Source organism: Stegodyphus dumicola, chromosome 9 (assembly GCF_044657685.1).
Source record: "Stegodyphus dumicola isolate Sdum_Otavi_A_Nest chromosome 9, ASM4465768v1".
NCBI lineage: Eukaryota > Metazoa > Arthropoda > Arachnida > Araneae > Eresidae > Stegodyphus > Stegodyphus dumicola.
Window position 1 is genome coordinate 90,781,188 of NC_140776.1, and position 20,247 is coordinate 90,801,434.

Here is a 20,247-nt window from a genome sequence, read left to right on the forward strand (position 1 = left end):
AAATTATTTCACTTATTAAAAAATTTAATAAAACAAAATATGATCAGAGCCAGATTTAAACTTGATGAGGCCCTAAGCTACTTAAGATATGGTGTTTTTTATAAGTTCTTATAATAAATTTTAATTTTTTGGGGGGCCCCTAAGAAAGTGGGGTCCCTAAGCTATAGTTTGTGTAGTTTATAAGTAAATCCGGCCTCGTGCATGATAATGATACTATAAATCTTTTCCTGAATACAACTGAAATCTGGTATTCCAGAGAGATAAATGTAATTAGATGTCAATATGGTTTAGAATAAAATTACATTTGATATTAAAACCATATAATTATGCCTAAATTAAGATACAAATTAAATACAGTTTGTACCATAGAAAACTGCTAATTCAGTGACATTGCTACTTAATGTTGCATAAGGTTTTTAATTTATCTTTCAAATTAAAGCCAGTTTATTGCTTAACTAACTTAAATCAAAACGAATGTATGTATTTCTTAATAACTTGTATCTTCATTTTATTTAATATCTCTAAATGATGTAATTTATAATGCATCTAATTCATATGATTTATAATATTTCTAAATAATAATTTTTATGAACTTTTACTCTATTATTGTAATTAATAAAATCTGCTTTGTGTATCTAATTATTTGCTCCCTTCCTAACTTGGATTTAATAATATCTGTAATTCATGTGAGTTATAAGACTGAGAATTTGATAAACGTTGCTACCATCATTTGGATTTAGTTTTTAATTATAATACATTTCTCATTAATGTTTGCAAATAATCTTTGTCTTTAATTTTCTATCTTCAAAGCTTCTTATTAACCTTTATGGATTAATAAAGAGTTTAATTTATGTAACTGAGGGACTCAGGCTGGTGCAAATGGTTTTATTCTAAATCATAGCATAATTTTATTGCTAAGCTTAATTTACCGAAAACCAAAAGAAATCAGTGGGTATGACGTATTAGTGAAAGCATCTGTTTGAATGGTAATGAATGATTATGCTACCTAAACATGTGTGTCATTAATTGAAACTATTCCTGAACCTTGAAACTGACTTCAACATTTGATTTACAGATAAAATGTATGATTCTTGATTCTGTCACACTTTTAATATTTTCTATTTTATTGTTGTGGTAGTAAAAAAATGTTACATCATGTTTTGTAATAGGCAATGTGCCTTGTGACCATAGTTTATTTATTCTATGGGGTTTTATTTAGCATATTTTTAGAAAATGGTTTTTATGCTCAGAAGCTCTCACTGTAGTGCTTCATCACTTTACATGATTAATTAAACAGCTACAACTAGTGCTATTCTTCCAAAATTTCCTTTTGCTTTTGTTTTGATTGAGAAGTATCTGACAATTTCATTTCAAGAACATAGATTTTTTTAAAATTCTTGATTTCATTCTCATGTGTCTGTTCTGTTATCTTCTATAGGCAAAAAGTATTTTCTCAAAATAAAATAAAATAAAATAAAAAAAAATAAAAGAGAAGGAACATAAAATAAAATGTAATGAAATAACACTGAAAAATATAGCACTTGCTTCATGTAGGAAATGTGTACCAGGGCTTTAAATGGAAAAGACAAACTGATCTTTATATTTCAGAATTATATATTCTCATTTCTCATTCAAGTGAAAAAGGGTTAAATGATAAAAAGTAAATAAAACCAAACAATAAAATAAAACCAAAGTAAAATAGTTAATAAAACCACAAATAAATATAAATAAATAAAACCGAATAAATAAACCAAACAATAATACTAATAAGTTAAGACTGGAAAAAATGCATTAAAATGCATTAAAATTATTGCTTCAGTTATCCCTGATTTATATAGTCAAGATTTAAAATGATTGCTGCAGATATCCTTGATTGAGATAATCAAGATTTATTGGATTGAGATCATATTCTATGAGCTCATTATAAAATTGTGTTATTTATTGCATCTGTTTAGGATTTTCACTTAACTCTCAAAAAAGATTTTAAAATTTGTGGTGTAATTTAGTCTAATAAGTAGTGCAACAATTATTTCTTTTTGTCTGAAAAAGAAATTGGTACTTATGGAAGTTTACGGGCTCTGTATTAAATCACCAATGATAGTTGAAAACCATGGCCAAATCATTAATTCCAAACTGTTGCAATTTTTTTGAGCCATGTGTTATTTATAGTAAATTTTGAATTGCTCTGGTTTCATTCAGTCACGTGTTATTTATGTTATTTATCATGAATTCTGAATTGCTGTGGTTTCATTGAGCCAGATGTTATTTATTGTGAATTTTGAATTGCTTATCCTATTGTTCTGTTGCAAAAATGTTTACTATTTTCAATTTACCAAGGAGTGAAGAGGATTCTATAGTTTTCTTTCAAGAAAGAGATATTTTACCTCGTAATCAAACCTGTTAAAATGGTCACAAAATGAATCTCTACATCAGTGATGCCCAACCTTTGGCCTATCACAAGCACATTTCCAAAACATCAACATTTTTGTTATTTATTTCCAATCTTATGTGATACATCTGTATTAATTTTGGCAAATAGGTTTGAGATGAATAATAATACTAGTTGAACTTCATGGAAATCGGAGAAGCGGAGTTCAAAATTATTTTTCAGTGCATTTAGGTTTTCCGAATATTTCTCTGTTTCAATTGCCTTGTGATTATTAAAATGGCTTGATAAATTCTAAAAATGGGTGAAATTTTTTTCTTTCATCTGATTTATCCACAAATTTATCTAAAAAGCAGTTACAGTCCCAGTCAATTGAAAAGGGGTTTTTTCTTTTTCCTGGAGATCTTCATTCAGTTTGTTCAGTTTAGCTGTTATATTCGTGAGAAAATACAGATCGGATAACCAATTATTATCGTCCAATTCTTTATAACTTTTGTTTTCGGATTCCCAAAACTGCTTTATTGGCAAAAGAAGTTCTACAAATCATTGAAGTACTTTTTTCTTGCTGAGGATTCTAACATCTGAATGAAGCAAAAAGATTCCATCTTCGCTATCAAGTTCATCAGTCAGCAATTAATTATTTTATAATGTCTCGCTAGATATCTCTTATAACTATAAATGATTACCATATTTTAACAATTAAGAAATATAAATGAATGGTTATTCTTAAAATATTTTTGGTTCATAATACTTAATCGGGCTGGCGAGCACAAGATTGGGCACCGCTGCTCTACATCAATGCAAATATATGGCAGTGCGATGTGAAGAATTGCAAACTTAATAGAGGCATTAGATCTGGTAATTGGTTCAGTAGATCAAGATTTCCATTTACAACAGCGCTGATATTTATTTACTGTTGGAGTGAAGAGCTTACTTCAGTTAAGTGGTGTGAAAAGCAACTAAATATCAGTGATAAAAGAACGATTGACTGGAACAATGAGAGAAGCATGTTGTTTGGATCTCCTACAACAACCTAAATAATGAATAGGCAGTTTTGAGAAAATAGTTGAAATTAATGAAAGCCTGTTTGTTCGATGGAAAAACATTGAAGGGAGAATTGTACCCCAGCAGTGGATATTCAGAAGAATATGCTGTGAAACTGGCAAATGTTTTGTAGTTCAGGTAGTGAATAGAGAGCATACTGATGGGAAAGATAGTCGAATATGTAGATGAAGGATCCATAATTTATTCAAACTATTGGCGTTGTAGCAATATCGTATATCCGTCAAATAAACAAGACCTGTTCTAGACTAAATATTTATCTTTATGTACAACTATGTACAGATTACAATTTAAAAAAAACTTTAAAATACATTTTCACTACAGTAGGGCGAGCAAACCAGCATCCGCTCTTTTCTCTTCCACATCTCAATCTCTTTTTACTCCCACCTGCAACCAGGGGGAAAAGTCCACTCCCCTCTTCCGGCCGAGGCGAGAAGAGAATTCTCTGTCCCTTCTTTTAGGGCAGGTGACCAAGCGTTCTTCAGAGAAGGGGAATGTTACAGCTCCTTCCCTCTTTGAAGAAACATTTTGACGAGCAAAATGTTTAAGTATATTCGATTGAGATGTAAGGATCTTAAGTTTTACTAACGTTTATTTTATTTTAAATCTTTACTATCACTTCTTATTTTCTACTTCCGGCCAGAATTATAAGCGTGAAGGTTTTTATGCAAAGTTTGTCTGGCGAACGCCAAGTATTTAAGTGTGGCCTTTTTGCCAAGCGAAAGGGAGGAAGCAGTGAGTTCGAAGCAGGCCGCTTACCTTAGAAGTTACGCAGTTGCTGTTTGCCTTCCAGGCCAGAGGTTTTAATCCTTTTGATAAATTAAAACGTATTGTAGTGTTCACAGTCTCTGTGCTACATACGCTTCCTGTTATTATAAGGCCAATCTTCCACGTATATTATTCTAAAGTTAAATTAGAGTTTAGTTTTATTTTTATACTTTTACGTTAGACCCCGAGTGGCGGGTCATTGTATTCCGAAGTACGGAAGTTATTGTATATAGAGAAAAACAAAGGGTTTTGTATACCCTTCGTCGGTATCCTGTCTACTTACTACAATTAGTGAACATAGCTTTAGTAAGCTCTCTGTTCCTAGTCAGGTCCTTGTATGTTCCCGAAGAAGGTTAGAAGGAACATTGAACCTGATAGTGGCGCCCGACGAAGAATAACCATGGCCGAATTTCAAGAAGAACCTGTGCTGCCTGCAGAAACGGCTCAGAATCCAGAAATGCCAGCTGCCGCCCTGGAAGGATTCGGTTACATCGTCCAGACCATGCGCGCTTCGATGAAACCAGAAGCAACGTTTAATGGAAACTCATCGGTAACCAGTTTTTTGGAAAAATTGGAGGACCACTTCATGATGTCTCCCGTGCACGAGTTCCAAAAAGTCACATTAGCTACCAGCGCTTTGAGGGGCCAAGCGCTTAATTGGTTCAAATGTATAGGCAGAAGTCTCTTGGGTCAAGCAGGAAGTCCCACCTATACTTACGAAATTTTCAAGACTGCCCTACTAAAAGCCTTCCCTGTTGTAAGGGATCGTGCGAAATTAGAAACGGAACTTTTTAGTATATATCAACAAAGAATCGAAAACCTCTCGAGCTTTATTTTAAGAAAAATTCACGTTTTCAAGCTCTTGTATGGAAACCGTCCGGATCCTGAAATAATTCTAGTGATCTTGCCGAGGTTACTGCCCCAAGTGCAAGACTATTGAATTAAGAAATCCGACTACACTGGAAAAGTTATTTGAGCTAGCAATCCAGTTTGAAAGTAGAAGAACGGCGGACGTCGAAAGAAGACGCCAATATCAACAGCGAAACCAATTTGGTACGCCAAGACTACAACAAACTCAAGCACATGGCTACGGAGAAAAAGCGAATCAGTGGGCAAGGAACCCCGAGCATTCAAAAACAGCCGGCGAACGTCGACAGTTCAATAGCAACCCAGGAAAAAAGTCTCAAGGCCAGTTGAAAAAGAAGGAAAGCACGGAAAGGAAAAATAATTTTAACTAAAACAGATTTCTGCGGACGAGAGGGTGCGGAAATCCGAAGGCCACAAAAACCCCTCTTCCTACAAGTTAAATACAGTAATGGTGAAAAATTTGACGCTTCCGAAGATTGAAGTCTTGGTGAATAATATCCCGGCCACCGCACTCCTGGATACCGGCGCGCAGTGTTCCTGTGTGGCAGAAGAGTTTTTTAGAAAGTATTTTCGCAAATACCGCATATATAATGCGGATAATACGACAGTATTAGCGGCGCAAGGAGAAACGTGTAAGTGCGTAGGTAAAGTACCTTTGTATATCCGTATCAAGGACGAACAAGTAAAGGTGATGTTTTTTATAGTAAAGAATCTGCAAGCACATTTGATCTTAGGAATAGATTTTCTTTCAGACACACAAGCTACACTGGATTTTAATGAAGCGTCCCTTAAGCTTACAATGAAATCAGTGCGTGTAGAAAAGGCTGAACCGCCAAGGTTAAATCTGGACCACCTGCCTAATGACGAGCAAGATAGAATCCGACAAGTGGTAAGTGAATTTGCTTCGTTATTTAGTGATATTCCAGGATTTACTCAGGTTACTAACCATAGTATTGACACCGGAGATGCATTGCCAGTTCGTCAAAAACCATACCGGTATGATAAGAATAAGGAAAAAATTATAGAATGGCATATTACCGATATGCTACGTAAAAAGATCATAACGCCCATCTCAAGTAGTTATGCTATCCCGGTGGTTTTATGTAAGAAAAATAATGACTATCCTTTGGAGCATCCAAAAAGGTGGAGATTCGCTATTGATTACCGTAAATTAAATTCCATAACGAAATATCCGGTATATCCGTTACCGATCATAGAAGAAATTTTAAGGAACATAAAATCAACCAAATTTATGACGACTTTAGACTTAACGACTGGTTATTTTCAAATAGGGCTGAGGCCTGAGGACGTGCCTAAGACTGCTTTTATAACCAAGTCTGGCACTTATACATTTTTGCGTATGCCGTTTGGCCTTTCAGGCGCCCTGGCAACATTTCAGCGATGCATGGACATTGTGTTAAGACCTGTTCTTGGAAAGTCCACATTTATCTATTTAGACGATATCATTATTACTAGTGATAAGCTCGACCAACATGTACAGGATTTAAGACAGGTGTTTTCTTTATTAAATGAGACCGGTCTAAAAGTTAATGTCGAAAAGTGCAAATTTGCAGCCCCTGAATTAAAATATTTAGGTTACAAAATATCTCAAAAAGGGATCGAGACAGATGAATCAAAAATAATCGCTGTACAAAAGTATCCGACTCCAAACACGGCAAAGAAGCTCTCTTCTTTTCTAGGACTTTGTTCATATTATAGGTCCTTTATAAAAGATTTTGCGGCTATCGCTGAGCCATTGTTAAAATTAAAAAGGAAAAAGGCAAGATTCTCGTGGACGGCCGAAGCCAATAGTGCTTTCGAAAAATTAAAACAAGCATTAACGCAAGCCCGTGTTGAAATTTCCTGAAAAGGATGAAAATTTAGAAATTTCAGCGGATGCTTCAGATTATGCGGTAGGAGTGGTACTTTCGCAAAATCAGCAGCCCGTGGCATTTTTTAGCCGAACTTTAAATCAAACACAAAGAAACTATTCCGCGACCGAGAGAGAGGCACTTGCAGTTCTGTTAGCAGTGCAAAAGTTCCGAGTCTATTTTGGAAAGGCGCCAATAACAGTATACTCTGATCATGCGGCGATAACTAGATTGTACTCAGGGAAAAATTTATCCCCAAGGTTAATAAGATGGGCACTCAAGCTGCAAGAAGATAATCTGGTAATCAAGCATACCCCTGGAAAGGAAAATATCGTAGCAGATGCCCTATCAAGGATTAAAATAGACGAACAAGGCAATACCGTAAAGATGGCAATGTTTACAGCGTGTACAATAAATTCCCGAGAAACTGTAATAACCGAACTGGGTAAGGATCCTGAGTTTGGAAGTATTTATGAGTATTTGAAGGATCCTGAAAATTTTAGCCACCAAGATATTGTGGCGATAAGAAATAGGGCGGCCCATTACGAACTAATAGATGGTCTATTATTTTATACAAAAACTACGAATTCCAACAACGAATTTCGACCTGTTATCCCAGCTAGTCTTAGATTAAATATTCTGCAGGAGCTCCATGACAGCCCTTTAGCTTCTCATGCTGGTATTCGAAAAACTATCCAACGCGTACGCGAGGCAGTCTACTTTCCTGAACTGCAAAAGTTAACAAGGGCGTATGTCCAGTCCTGCCCAACATGTCAAGCAGTTAATTATATTAATTTCCGCCCGGCCGGGTTTCTAAATAGTATTAAATCCGAATTTCCAAATGAAATAATTGGCATCGATTTATTGGGCCCTTTCCCAAAAAGTCAGTTAAATAAAAGTCGCTATCTCTTTGTTATGGTTGATCATTTTAGTAAATGGACCGAAATTGTTCCCTTAAAACGAGCCTCCGCGAAATTAGTTACTGATTCTATTTTAAATAAATATATTTTAAAATACGGGGCGCCCCTAAAAGTTATATCGGATAATGGTCCACAATTTGTAAATAATATATTTGAAGACGTGCCAAAAACTGGGCATACGTCATTTAAAAATGGTCCCGTATCGGCCGCAATCAAATATAGCGGAACGGGTCAATAGAAATATAGTGAAAATTATCCGTAGTTATGTTAAAAATTTTCATAAAAGCTGGGATAACTATGTCAATGAATTTGCTTTCGCCCTTAGGACCGCAAAACATGATACAACGGGCAAAACTCCTGCTGAGTTATTTCTAGGCAGAAAGATTATAACACCGTTAGATAAATTATTTTATGTGCAACAAAGAGCCCCAGAATTTAAAATGGGTGATATAGAAAAACTAATAAAAGAAGCAAAAAAGTATACGGAAGTAGCAGAAAGAAAACAGAAGCTATATTATGATTTGAAACGACGGGGAGTAACTTATAAAGTAGGGGATGAAGTTTTAAAAATTAAGCATTCACTTTCTTCAGCACCAGAAGATAAAACTGCCAAATTTTTTCCACGATTTGAAGGACCATATGTTATAGAAAAAATAACTCACGCTGTTGTAGTGTTAAAAGCCAGAAATGGTGAAACCTGTTCCGCAAACATTGATCAAATCAAACCCTACTTCGATCGTAATAAAATGCAAATATTTTCAGATCTTTTGCAGGATCCGGCACGGCAGACACCGCAGGTACAAGTTCCAGAGGTGGAAAAATGACAAGTACAAGGGCAAGCCAATGAGAGACAGAAGCAAGTGAAAAGAAAATTGCCCCGCGGAAAAATTGAAGGTAACAAGAAAAAGAAGCCGTTCCACCGTCCAGAAAACAGAGTTCACGAACACCCCCAGAGTGAAGAAGGGAGAAGGACGACGTATGTGAAGAGGACCAGGAGAAATGACGGCAACTATAACCCGGCTTTAAAACGGGAGATCTACTCATCCGACAGAACTCTCCGCAGCAAAAGTCGCCGAACTGCAGAAGGGCCATCAGCGGCGGAGGAAAAAGTACAAGGAAAATTTGAACGGCCAACAACGAGGTCCAAGCAGGATCACGACAGAAGTTTCCCGGTTCCGCCAAGACCAGCTGCCTTCAAACGGCCAAGACCACAAGCAGAGGAGAAAAGGAAGGTGTTCAAGGGTGGCCGAACTGGTGAAAAATGGAAGCTTCCAGAGGAAAGCACTGAAGGGCGAGCCCGTACAAGAAGGAGGATAAACCAAACTACTATCTGCAGTACCTTTAAAGACTGGGCCCAGAAAAGGATGTCCGAATATTACAAAGATAAGTAAAATTTTATGTTACTTTGCAAACTTAAGTTAATCTTTCATTCTTACTGCAAGTGGCAGATTTCAAGAAGTTTTACCTCATGCGAGGTCTACCTTTATAGCCAAAAGGGCGAGAAATGAGTTGTGACCGATTTTCTTATTATGTTTTCAATTACTCGCGCGTAAAGCTAAAGTTGATGTATAATAGCGTTGTGTAAAAACTTAAATATTGTAAAAAGTTATTGTATAAATTTTATTTAAAACATTCTAGCAAGAGAGAAGTTTTAGTCTGAAAGACTTTTTTTTGAAATGTAGTATTTCAATGTAGAAAGAATTGGCACTTGCTTTGAAAAGAATAGAAGTTAACAATGTACTACTAATGTATGTTTTCAAATCTGTAAAATTAACGGCATGTTGATATGTTCTGTTATTTTAAATGTTAAGAAATACCGTGATATGGTAAAAGTGAAAGTAATGTTAAAAATTTGTTATTCGTGTGACTGTAAAGACTAAATAATGGCGAATATGTGTTAAAGGTTGAATGATGTAGTTAGGCTCTCTGACGCTACACTTTAGAGTTAGCACTTTTAGAATAGTACCTCAGGGTTTAGAGTTGAAATTAGGGTGTGTTAAGAGGTCTCGTTATGTTGAATTTTAACACGTTAGTGTTTTGATTGTAGGAGGAAGTGTGGCACACGTAGACAGAAACACATTCGTGTTTGGTGTTCTTTTACAACACATGTCAGAGAGCACGGGGAGAGATAATTAAAATAGTCATGAATTAAATAAGAATGTTAAGAGCAGTATAATTGTATATGTTACTTGCCATGTCATTGTGTAACATTTCATTAAACTAGTTTTCCTTCCAGATCTCTGGAAGGAACCAGAACTGAATAAAAGCTCCTGTGTAGATGCAGTACAGATGAAAAAAAAAATTGTTGTATATCCTGGGAGCTGCTATTGTAACAAATTTCTCTCTTTTAAATTTTCTAGTTTCTAGCGAAGTTATGTTTGTAAAAGATTGGCCTCGCGTTAGATTCTAGAGCTAAAAGTTTTCAACAAGGTCGTTTTAGACCTCAGTTTCAAACTAATTAACTCTGGCGGGAAGTATGTAAGGATCTTAAGTTTTACTAACGTTTATTTTATTTTAAATCTTTACTATCACTTCTTATTTTCTACTTCCGGCCAGAATTATAAGCGTGAAGGTTTTTATGCAAAGTTTGTCTGGTGAACGCCAAGTATTTAAGTGTGGCCTTTTTGCCAAGCGAAAGGGAGGAAGCAGTGAGTTCGAAGCAGGCCGCTTACCTTAGAAGTTACGCAGTTGCTGTTTGCCTTCCAGGCCAGAGGTTTTAATCCTCTTGATAAATTAAAACGTATTGTAGTGTTCACAGTCTCTGTGCTACATACGCTTCCTGTTATTATAAGGCCAATCTTCCACGTGTATTATTCTAAAGTTAAATTAGAGTTTAGTTTTATTTTTATACTTTTACGTTAGACCCCGAGTGGCGGGTCATTGTATTCCGAAGTACGGAAGTTATTGTATATAGAGAAAAATAAAGGGTTTTGTATACCCTTCGTCGGTATCCTGTCTACTTACTACAATTAGTGAACATAGCTTTAGTAAGCTCTCTGTTCCTAGTCAGGTCCTTGTATGTTCCCGAAGAAGGTTAGAAGGAACATTGACCCTGATAGAGATAAAGAGTTAGTTACACACATACATAAGAAAAAATCGCACAAAAGTACCATGATATTATATCAAGGCCAGTGACATAATTAAAATACATAAAATTCACAAAAGAATACAGAGATAAATACATGCTAAAGTATTATTATTATTATTTTTTAGTTGCAGACCTGCTTAGACCGTCAGCATTTTTATGGCTCTTCTCAGCTCGATGAATAACTTGGAAATTATACGGCTGCAGGGCTAAGCCTGGGATTAGAGCCTGCATTCATTTTTAACCAAACTAAGGGGTTGTGGTCAGTAATTACAGGAAATTTTGGACTGTCCAAATAATAATGCATTTTTTTACAGCAAAAACTATACATGCACATTCTTTTTCAGTTGTACTGTACTTAACTTCCGTCACTGAAAACGTCTTCCTTAAGTGCAAGATGGGATGTTCTCTTCCATTTGTTTTAATACTATTCCCATCCCTGAATTGAAACCATCGGTTTGAACCATAAACTGTCTATGGTGTGTATAGCACAGGTTTCTTGGTTAATTTTTTCTTCAACTGAATAAATGCATCATCACATTCCTTTGTCCAATGAATTTCCTCCTTCTTTGCTTTCCCCTTTAATGCATTCATGAGTAGAGAAGCTAGAACCAAAAACATGGGAATATACCTGCTGTAATAACCTGCCAAACCTAAAAATGCCCTTATTTGAGTTTTTGTTTTCGGAGTGGGATAATCAGCTACTGCTTTAACTTTTGCCTCAGCTGGTCATCTCATCCCCTGTCCTACGATGTGCCCCAGATACGTTACATGGTTTTGAGCAAAACGACATTTTGATGGCTTAATGGTCAAATTTGCCACAGTTATTTTTCCCAAATGCAATTTAAATGCTTCATATGATCTTCTCAAGTATTGGAAAAAATAGAAACATCATCCAAATACAGGACAGCAAAGCCTTCACACCCTTTTAATAACTCAGCCATCAACTTACTGAAAAAGTAGGGAGTGTTTTTCAACCCAAATGGCATACGCAGTGGTCTATATGTCCCCAATTTCGTGACCAAAGCGGCCAATCTTTGGGCCCTTGGACTTGGAGAAATTTGCCAGTATCCCTTTGCCAAATCTAGAATTGTTATATACCTTGCAGAGGAAACAAGCTCCACTCTTTCCTCTATTATTGGCAGGGGGAAGAACTCAGTGCATATGCACTCTATATTTGGCACTTCATTTAGGTGCCGGTAATCTATACATGGTCTTGGGTCTTTCCCGGGTGCCTCCACTAGAATCATAGGCGAAGTGTAGTCTGATTCCCCTACCTCGATTATGTGCAAATCTAGCATTCTCTGAATTTCCATTTTCAAAATTTCCGTTTGTCTTAGGGATGCTTTATAGGGTCTGGTGGCAGCCCAGTGGCCCCAACCACTGGGCTGCCAGCTTATTCGGTTTCAATGTAGCGAAAACCAACACTAAATCCCCTTTTTTTGAATTCACGTTTCACGGCGTTTTTGTCATACCATAGTTTACGTTTAATTTGCAGTTCTTCCATTCTTTGTACTGCGATCTCCTGACACCATTTTAATTTATTGATAAATTCGAAAACATATTCAGTTACTGGATTTTTTTTTCATTCTGCTTCTCGGTCCAGTGCTCAAAAGATAAGGTTGCAGGTGTTCTTAAATTCCTACCGTGCACTAATTCGGCAGGTGAAAACCCGGTGCTTTCATGGGTTACAGTTTTTAAGGCAAACAACGCCGAGGGAAAGTGTTTTTCCCAATCCGTTCCAGCCTCCAGGCCTAGAGCTCGTAAGAGCCGTTTGATTGTTCTATGGAAAAGTTAGATCGGATTCGATTGGTGGTGGCTAATCGAACTATGACTGACCTTAATCCCAAACCTGTTGAAAAATTCCGTAGTAAGAGCACTTATGAAAGACGTTCCGAGATCACATTGGATTTCTTTCGGAAAATCCATACAACTAAAAATATTAATCAGGGCATCCGTCTCCGAAACTGAACTCAATCACTCACTGGAATAGCGTCAGGGTATTTAGACGACAAGCATATGGCTCTTATTAGGTAACGTTTTCCCGTTGAGCTGACTGGGAGGGGGCTTACTGCATCAATGTTTAATTTAGAAAAAAATTCTTGAATGATGGGTACTAGTTTCAGAGGATTTTTCTTCCTTTCATTTGGTCTCCTGGCTCATTGACATTTGTCACAGGAATGAACATAATCTTTAATTTCCTTATAAAAACCAGGCCAAAAAAAAAATAATAATAATAATAATAATACCATAGAAGCCTATCCTTCAATTTTGTAACCCCTAAATGAGCCGAAGTTTCTCTGTGGCATAATGCTCGGATTTTCTTTCGAAATTCTATCGGCACTACCAGCATTTTTTTCTCATTTCCATAGCGATCTCTTTGAACTCGAAACAAAAGATCGTTCGCAATATGGTAGGTATGTTTCGATGATTGATTTCCATTTCTTGAGCTAATAGAGTTGTAAATCACTTTTAATGTTTCACACCTTTTCTGGGAGTCACTAAATGTCCTTCGGTAGAGCAGTTTCTTCCCTGCTGCTCTCTGCTTGCGGTAGCAAATTCTCCGTTCCCATGGTAGGATCAAGGATTGGTGTGAGGGACTCGCTGATCCCGTCTTCCCGAAAAGTCGCTTTTCTCGAAACCCGATCCGCCACTTCCCGTGGGGTTTGACTTTTCTTTCGGGCCATAGCTCGTGCTTCTACGCTGTTTATGGAATTTTGAACGAGTGATTGCAATCTTCCTGCAGTTTGATTTCGCAGACTATAAAAACCTCTTTCTAAATCCTCTCCAACGATTGCAGCTTGAGTTTGGATGAGCCCAATTTCATTCATCTCAAGCTCTACGCATGCGAATGGTAGACATTTTGCTTCCATATCCAAAGGACTTCTCACCCATACTGTTTCTCCCATAAACATTTCCGGAGTGATATAGTTACGACTCACCAAATCAAGGCTTGCTCCGGTGTCCCACTGCACTTTAATAGGATGACCATTTACTTGTGCGTCCGTGATAAACGGAGACAACAATTCCTGTGCACTTTTATATTGGTATATGTTGATTTATCTTTTATGAGTTTTAGGCACTTAGGCCTAAGGTGGTTTTCTGAGCCACATTCTAAATACTTAGAAGCCTTTCTTTTTTCAAATGCTTTGTTTTGGCTGGTCTTCGTTTGTTCTGCCCAAGTCAAAACATATTTTTTCTCGTCATTCCCCTTTTTATCTTTAGGGTCATTCAAATGACATCTTCGTTGTCATCTAACATATCTGCCAACTTAGCTGCTAGCGAAGTAACTTTTAACCAGTCATCCAAGAGATGCTCCTGGACTTCGCTGCCAACTCGACGTTTCATTTGATCGGTAACCATCAAATCCTTTAGTTTCTCCAAATCGTTTATCTCCGGACCGTTTAACTATCCATCTAAATAATTTCTCAAAGCAAAACTCAAATCCCTCCATGTTTCATCTGATCTTCTTTGATGCTGAATAAATTTAAGACAGAATTTTTCGGGCTCAATTTGAATCTTTTCAAGAGCAAAGCCTTTACATATATGTAATCACAAGTCTTTTCTTCAGGTTCTTTAGATATAAGTTGTACGATTTCCAGTGCTAACAAATAAGCTGCCCTGTTGCTCTCCTTGATACCAAACCTTTTCGCTTGTCTTTCAAACATTATCAGATACAAACTAATATCCCCACTATCTGAATCAAAATTTCGAATAATTTTTTGTATCTCATGATGAAACTGCTTATTACTCGACCTTGAATTTTCTGATACTGCAGGCGTCGATCTACCCATTGCCTCGATACTTAGTAGTTCTAATTCAAATTGTCTTGTCTCCCTAGCCTGGCAATCCTGTTGTTTCTTGTTCTCTAAATCTCTGGCAATCCTCTCTCTCTCTTTTTCTCGCTCTCCTCCTCCAGCCTATCATTTACTACTCCCTCAAAAACACCCTTTATGAATTCTTTGTCATACGCTGCACTTTTTTAAATCAGAGATTTTAGCTCCACAATCTTTAGACTCATTGTAGCCTCCTCCCCTAATTCTATTGCTAGGTTGTATAAGTCAATCTTTTTCCTTTTCCCAAGAAAGCCATTTTAACCAAAGTCCTTGAGCTTTGTGCCACACTCAATTTCTGTACTTAGAATTATCACACATTAATCAAAAATACAATGTTACTGAGATTATCATTATTAGTAGCAACCATTAATGCACAGCAATTTTGCAAACATCGTAAATGATCTGATTCTTAACATAACAAGAATTCAGTATACTCAGTACTACAATTTTCAAACGCTTGAAATTTTCTTAATATTATTAAAATCTAATACACACTATGGCAACATTTACAGAATTCATGAATTGAGTTTTAGTCTGAGTACATACGAATAAAAACAGTACACAATAAACCCAGCATCAGTAACAATTCAATTAAATAAATTTCAACTGTACTTAATTTAGTAAATCTCAGTTTTTACAACTACAGTAGTGCTGTGTTTTTTGATACATTAAAAAAACAATAAAAATTGTCAATAATTCTTATGCTGTTAAATAACAATAAAATCAATATACATTAATTCCAAACATAGTTAATTTTTGTTGGATTTTTACATTAAAAAATGTTAAAACATGACCAACAAATAGCAACAGTGAAAAGACTTTCAGTATTTTCTATGCTACTGAATTTCTACCTTATTATTTCAACAATTATACAATTTGTTATGAGTAATCATTATGAACTAACACCATAACATGCACATACATACAAGTTAAAATGCATAGCAAGGAAGACAATGTATCAAATTATAACAAAATAAACTACTTAGGATAAGTCACTGCCTTAATGTAAAAATCAAGGTACTTACTCTGTTTGATGATTTGTTAGATGAAGATTCACTGACACTATTATCTATTCTATATGATCTTTGGAATCACAAGATTCCCACAAATGCAGAATTTACGTGATCAACTTCTGTAGAACGTGCTGACTCTTCCTTCACAACATGGAACTTTAACGTTATAACATAAAAATCAGAATGATTTTTTGATGAAGAAAACTCGTGCAGAACCGTGGTGGTTCTCTACAATATCACTTAGATCAAATGAAGAAACTGGAATCCGAATGATTCATACGACGTGAAAATTGGGATGATTTTGGTCCATCAACTTATGTAGATTAATATCAGAACTGAGCAGATTTCTAAACTGCACAGAATCATGAGGGTGCTGTCAAAACTTCATTGAATCAGGATAATTCGTTCAAAACTGCAAACCTCATAGAATCAGGTGATGCTACTCAACTGTGTGGAATTCAAGCGTTACTTCTTCGTTTGACTAGTTAGCCTTTTAAAATCTCACCACTGCTGCCACCAGTTGTACCATAGTCATATCTCCGTCAAATAAACAAGACCTGTTCTAAGCTAAATATTTATCTTTATATACAACTATGTACAGATTACAATTAAGAAAAACTTTAAAATACATTTTCACTAGAGTACAGCATGCAAACCAGCATCCGCTCTTTTCTCTTCCACATCTCAATCTCTTCTTACTCCCACCTGCTGACCAGGGGGAAAGTCCACTCCTCTCTTCCGGCCGAGGCGAGAAGAGGGTCCTCTGTCCCTTGGTTTAGAGCGGTTGACCAAGCATTCTTCAGAGAAGGGGAATGTTACAGCATGTTTATAAAACTGAGGCTCTTGAAAAAGCATGTTATTATTATGTGACTGTAAACCATAAATACCACTTTGTGGATTCGACTATAGGCATACACATGCAAAATATAGGGTGACTTTGGGGTTCTGCGAAGTGGCAAAATAAAAACAAAGAGGCACTGCTTACCATCATCTTCAATCATACCTAGCAGAATTTATGTGGAGAAAGACATTGGGATGACGAAATGCATTTGATAATATATATTAAAAGTAATCGCTGAAATATAACCGCCCCAAACTTAATGTTTTCACCAAGGCACCAAAGGGGCCATTAACTTCTCAAGTACCAAAGGGTTTTCATTGGTTTTCTTTATGTGTAATATCTTTCTATTAAAATAATAAGGCAATTTCTCTCAAAAATTTCCCCAAAGTTGTATACTTCCTAATAGGCAGATGATTCTAATGTGCTTTGCTACAACACACAATCCACTCCATTTAATAGTTGCATGTAAATTTTATTACAATTATGTGATTAACTATTTACATCCTGTGCTGCCATAAATGACTCTTTATAGGGCCTTGTATCTGTTGGGGGTGCAGCTGAGGATAATTTTTTATTCATATTTACTATGAGACTACACAGTTGGGTGTGAACTTTTCTCTTTTTTTTACAGTTTGCTTCTTTTTCCAATCTTTACCCATATTATTTAATGAAATGAGTCCGATAAAGCTAAAAGCTACCCCAAATATGTTTGCACTGTTATTCTTTACATTTTTAAACAGTGTAGTTATTTTTGCAATTATCAAAATAAACTCAAAAGTATGAACTATTAGCCGCTACGGCTACGTGGCCAGCCGTCCTCTGCCTTTTAAATGTGCTGGAAAAATGTCTAAAGGGAACACCAAACATTAAATTTAAAAACTGCACAGAGTTTTACTTTGCAGAAGAACTTTTGGAAAAACAAAACAAAAAAAATTTTTTTTCAATAAAAATATATTACATATAAAAAATTGCAATGAATTAAGCAATATCCCTTTATACAAATATTAATTATCCTTATAAATAAATTAACCAACTTCCCATTGCCCTCTCTTGACAAACGCCCAGTATCCAAAAGAAACATTAAATTTAAAAACTGTACAGAATTATCACCCTCATTCTTCTGAGTAGCAACAGTGCTGATATCAACAATAATATCAGCAGAAATATATCAGCAATAATGGCTGTGTGCATTGTTGCTGATATTATGAGAGTGAATTAGGGATTTGATGCATTTTCATTAAAAAACATAAAATTTAAAAAAATCTCATTCGAATTTTGAAAAAAATTGTTCGAGGTGCACTGGTTCTTGTCTAGACGCGCCTATGTACCAAATTTCTTAGCCCTGGGTGTATTAGCTTACATGCAGCACGAAAAACATGCACACAGACAGACTCTTCCTTATTTATATATACAGTCAAAAGTCGTTAATTCAGACACCCATAATCCGGAATGATCTATAATCCGGACCTCAAAGCTAAAAACTTTCTGCTCATGCGCCCCGTTGGCACATGCATCTACAAAACGAAAATATGTTTCGATGTCCAACAAACAAAAAGTGGAATTGCTGCAAAAAATGGATAAAGACATGAAGAATGTGACAGAGAGGTTAGTGAAAACGAAAAAATTTTGATTGACAAGTTAGTCGGTATTCTCGGCACAGCAATTAACGGGACTTGAACAGCGGAACTTTGTAACTGAACAAGAAATTATGTCTGTTTATAGAATTAAAGAGAAAGTATTATCACATACAACGAAGCAACCTAAACAATTTGCATTGAAAGAAATGTTTAATAAAAAAAACAAATAAATATTAAGCTTTTTTTTTTTTTTTTTTAATTTTGATACCCTTTAGATCATAATTGTTCTTTATTTCATAAATTACGGTTTCATATTTTTAATTTTAGAATTTCTGCATGCCATCTTACGAGATTTAAACTGATGATCTGTAATCCGGAATCGCCGAAGTCCCGACGAGTCTGGATTAATGACTTTTGACTGTATAGACCTCACTTACTTTTATAGAGTTAAAAAAATTAACTTTAGAAAAGTATGCACATACTTCCATTACACTTTACTTTATACAGATATCTAGGACCAAATGCATTAATGCTTACATTTCTGTTTTCAATCATATCCACCAATTAGGAAGACAGTTTTTCATTAAAATCGGATTGCAATCAGATTGTTGTTTCTCTCATGTGAATTAACTATTCAGCTACATTCAAAAGATGATATATTTTTACATTTTCAGCAAATGGGTTCATGGCCCATTAAAATTCTGTTTTAATACTAGAAAGATTGGTAAACTGGTTTTATTCTACATTTTCTTCATTTTCAGGAGCAAAATCAAACACCGAAGGAAACATTTCTAATGATCCCTTTTTTAAAAAACTGTAATACAATGACACACTTGATCATGAGTGTACCTTTGGCATACCACCAAGTGTCACTTCGTATACTCCATTCTGGAGATCGCTGTGCTAACTAAACTCATTTTAATTTCTGACCCTCATTTGTGCATAGGGGGTGATTCAGCATTTTTCTATCTGATTAATCCTGTATAAATGACATCTAGAAAAAATCCGATGTTTGTTTGGCATGGAAGGCTATACATTCTGGTTTTCTTCTGTTGGCGTACCAGGTTAAAAGGGAGAAATGATTATCTAAGTTCTAAAGGGGCTATCATATCTAGAGACACGCACTGCTAGTTGGGACATTTATGAGAAACGAGATTCTAGTAGCACTGGTGTAAATGGGAGGTTTCCAAGGAATGTTCCATCTAGCTGAGAAAGGAATGTCCCGGCTACGAGGAACATTTTGAAAATTTTCCGAAAATGTTTCGTTCACAACTGCGTTCCACATACAGCTCAACCAATCAGACAAAAGTTCTGCTTCTGAAGGATCATGGATAATTTTCAATATAGCGATGGCTGCAACTGTGAGGCCCTGACGGTCGAAGTAGAAGCCGCTTTATTTGAAGAAATATGGAAAAAGCCATATATATATATATATATATGTGTGTATATATTGATTGCTGTTTTGTTGTAGTATAACTTCTTTCTAAAATGTTTATATATTCATTAAATTTATAATCTCATTAAATTATCATCTTTTATGAATCCTGCTGATTATGATTTTACTTTTGATTTTAACCTATGCAGTCTGACATAAAATCTACCTGCTATTTACTAAATGTCTAGACTGAGCAAGTATGGGATAAAATGAGACAGAAAAAAAGTCAGCATAAAGCTGTTAGTAAAATGTCAATAAAATGCCACTAATCTTCTTTTAAATATGTCCAACTGTTATAAGTTTGAAATATTTAATGCTACTTGAAAAGTTTTATAAAGTTTATTTTATTCTTAAATTTATTTTACAATTATGTTTAATAATAATGCTTACTTATGGATCTACTTTATTCTTAGAATGGTATTACAAAAGTGAAGTTCAGGTATAGGTAATATCTTTAATTGAATTTATTCAGTTCCCATGTGCTATAGAGCCTTAATTTTCTTTCATTAACTGTTCTTTAAGCTCTGTAAAAGTACTTAATTTCCAGTCTCAGGCATGGGGTATTCAGGTTATGGGGTAAACATAT

General features: G+C 35.5%; 1 protein-coding gene across 4 annotated transcripts in view; it reads left to right on the forward strand.

Annotated features, from left to right (window-relative positions):
* The window catches only part of LOC118198784 (serine/threonine-protein kinase 40-like), a 70,899-nt gene that overhangs the window by 22,511 nt on the left and 28,141 nt on the right, over positions 1 to 20,247 (forward strand). The window lies entirely within an intron of this gene.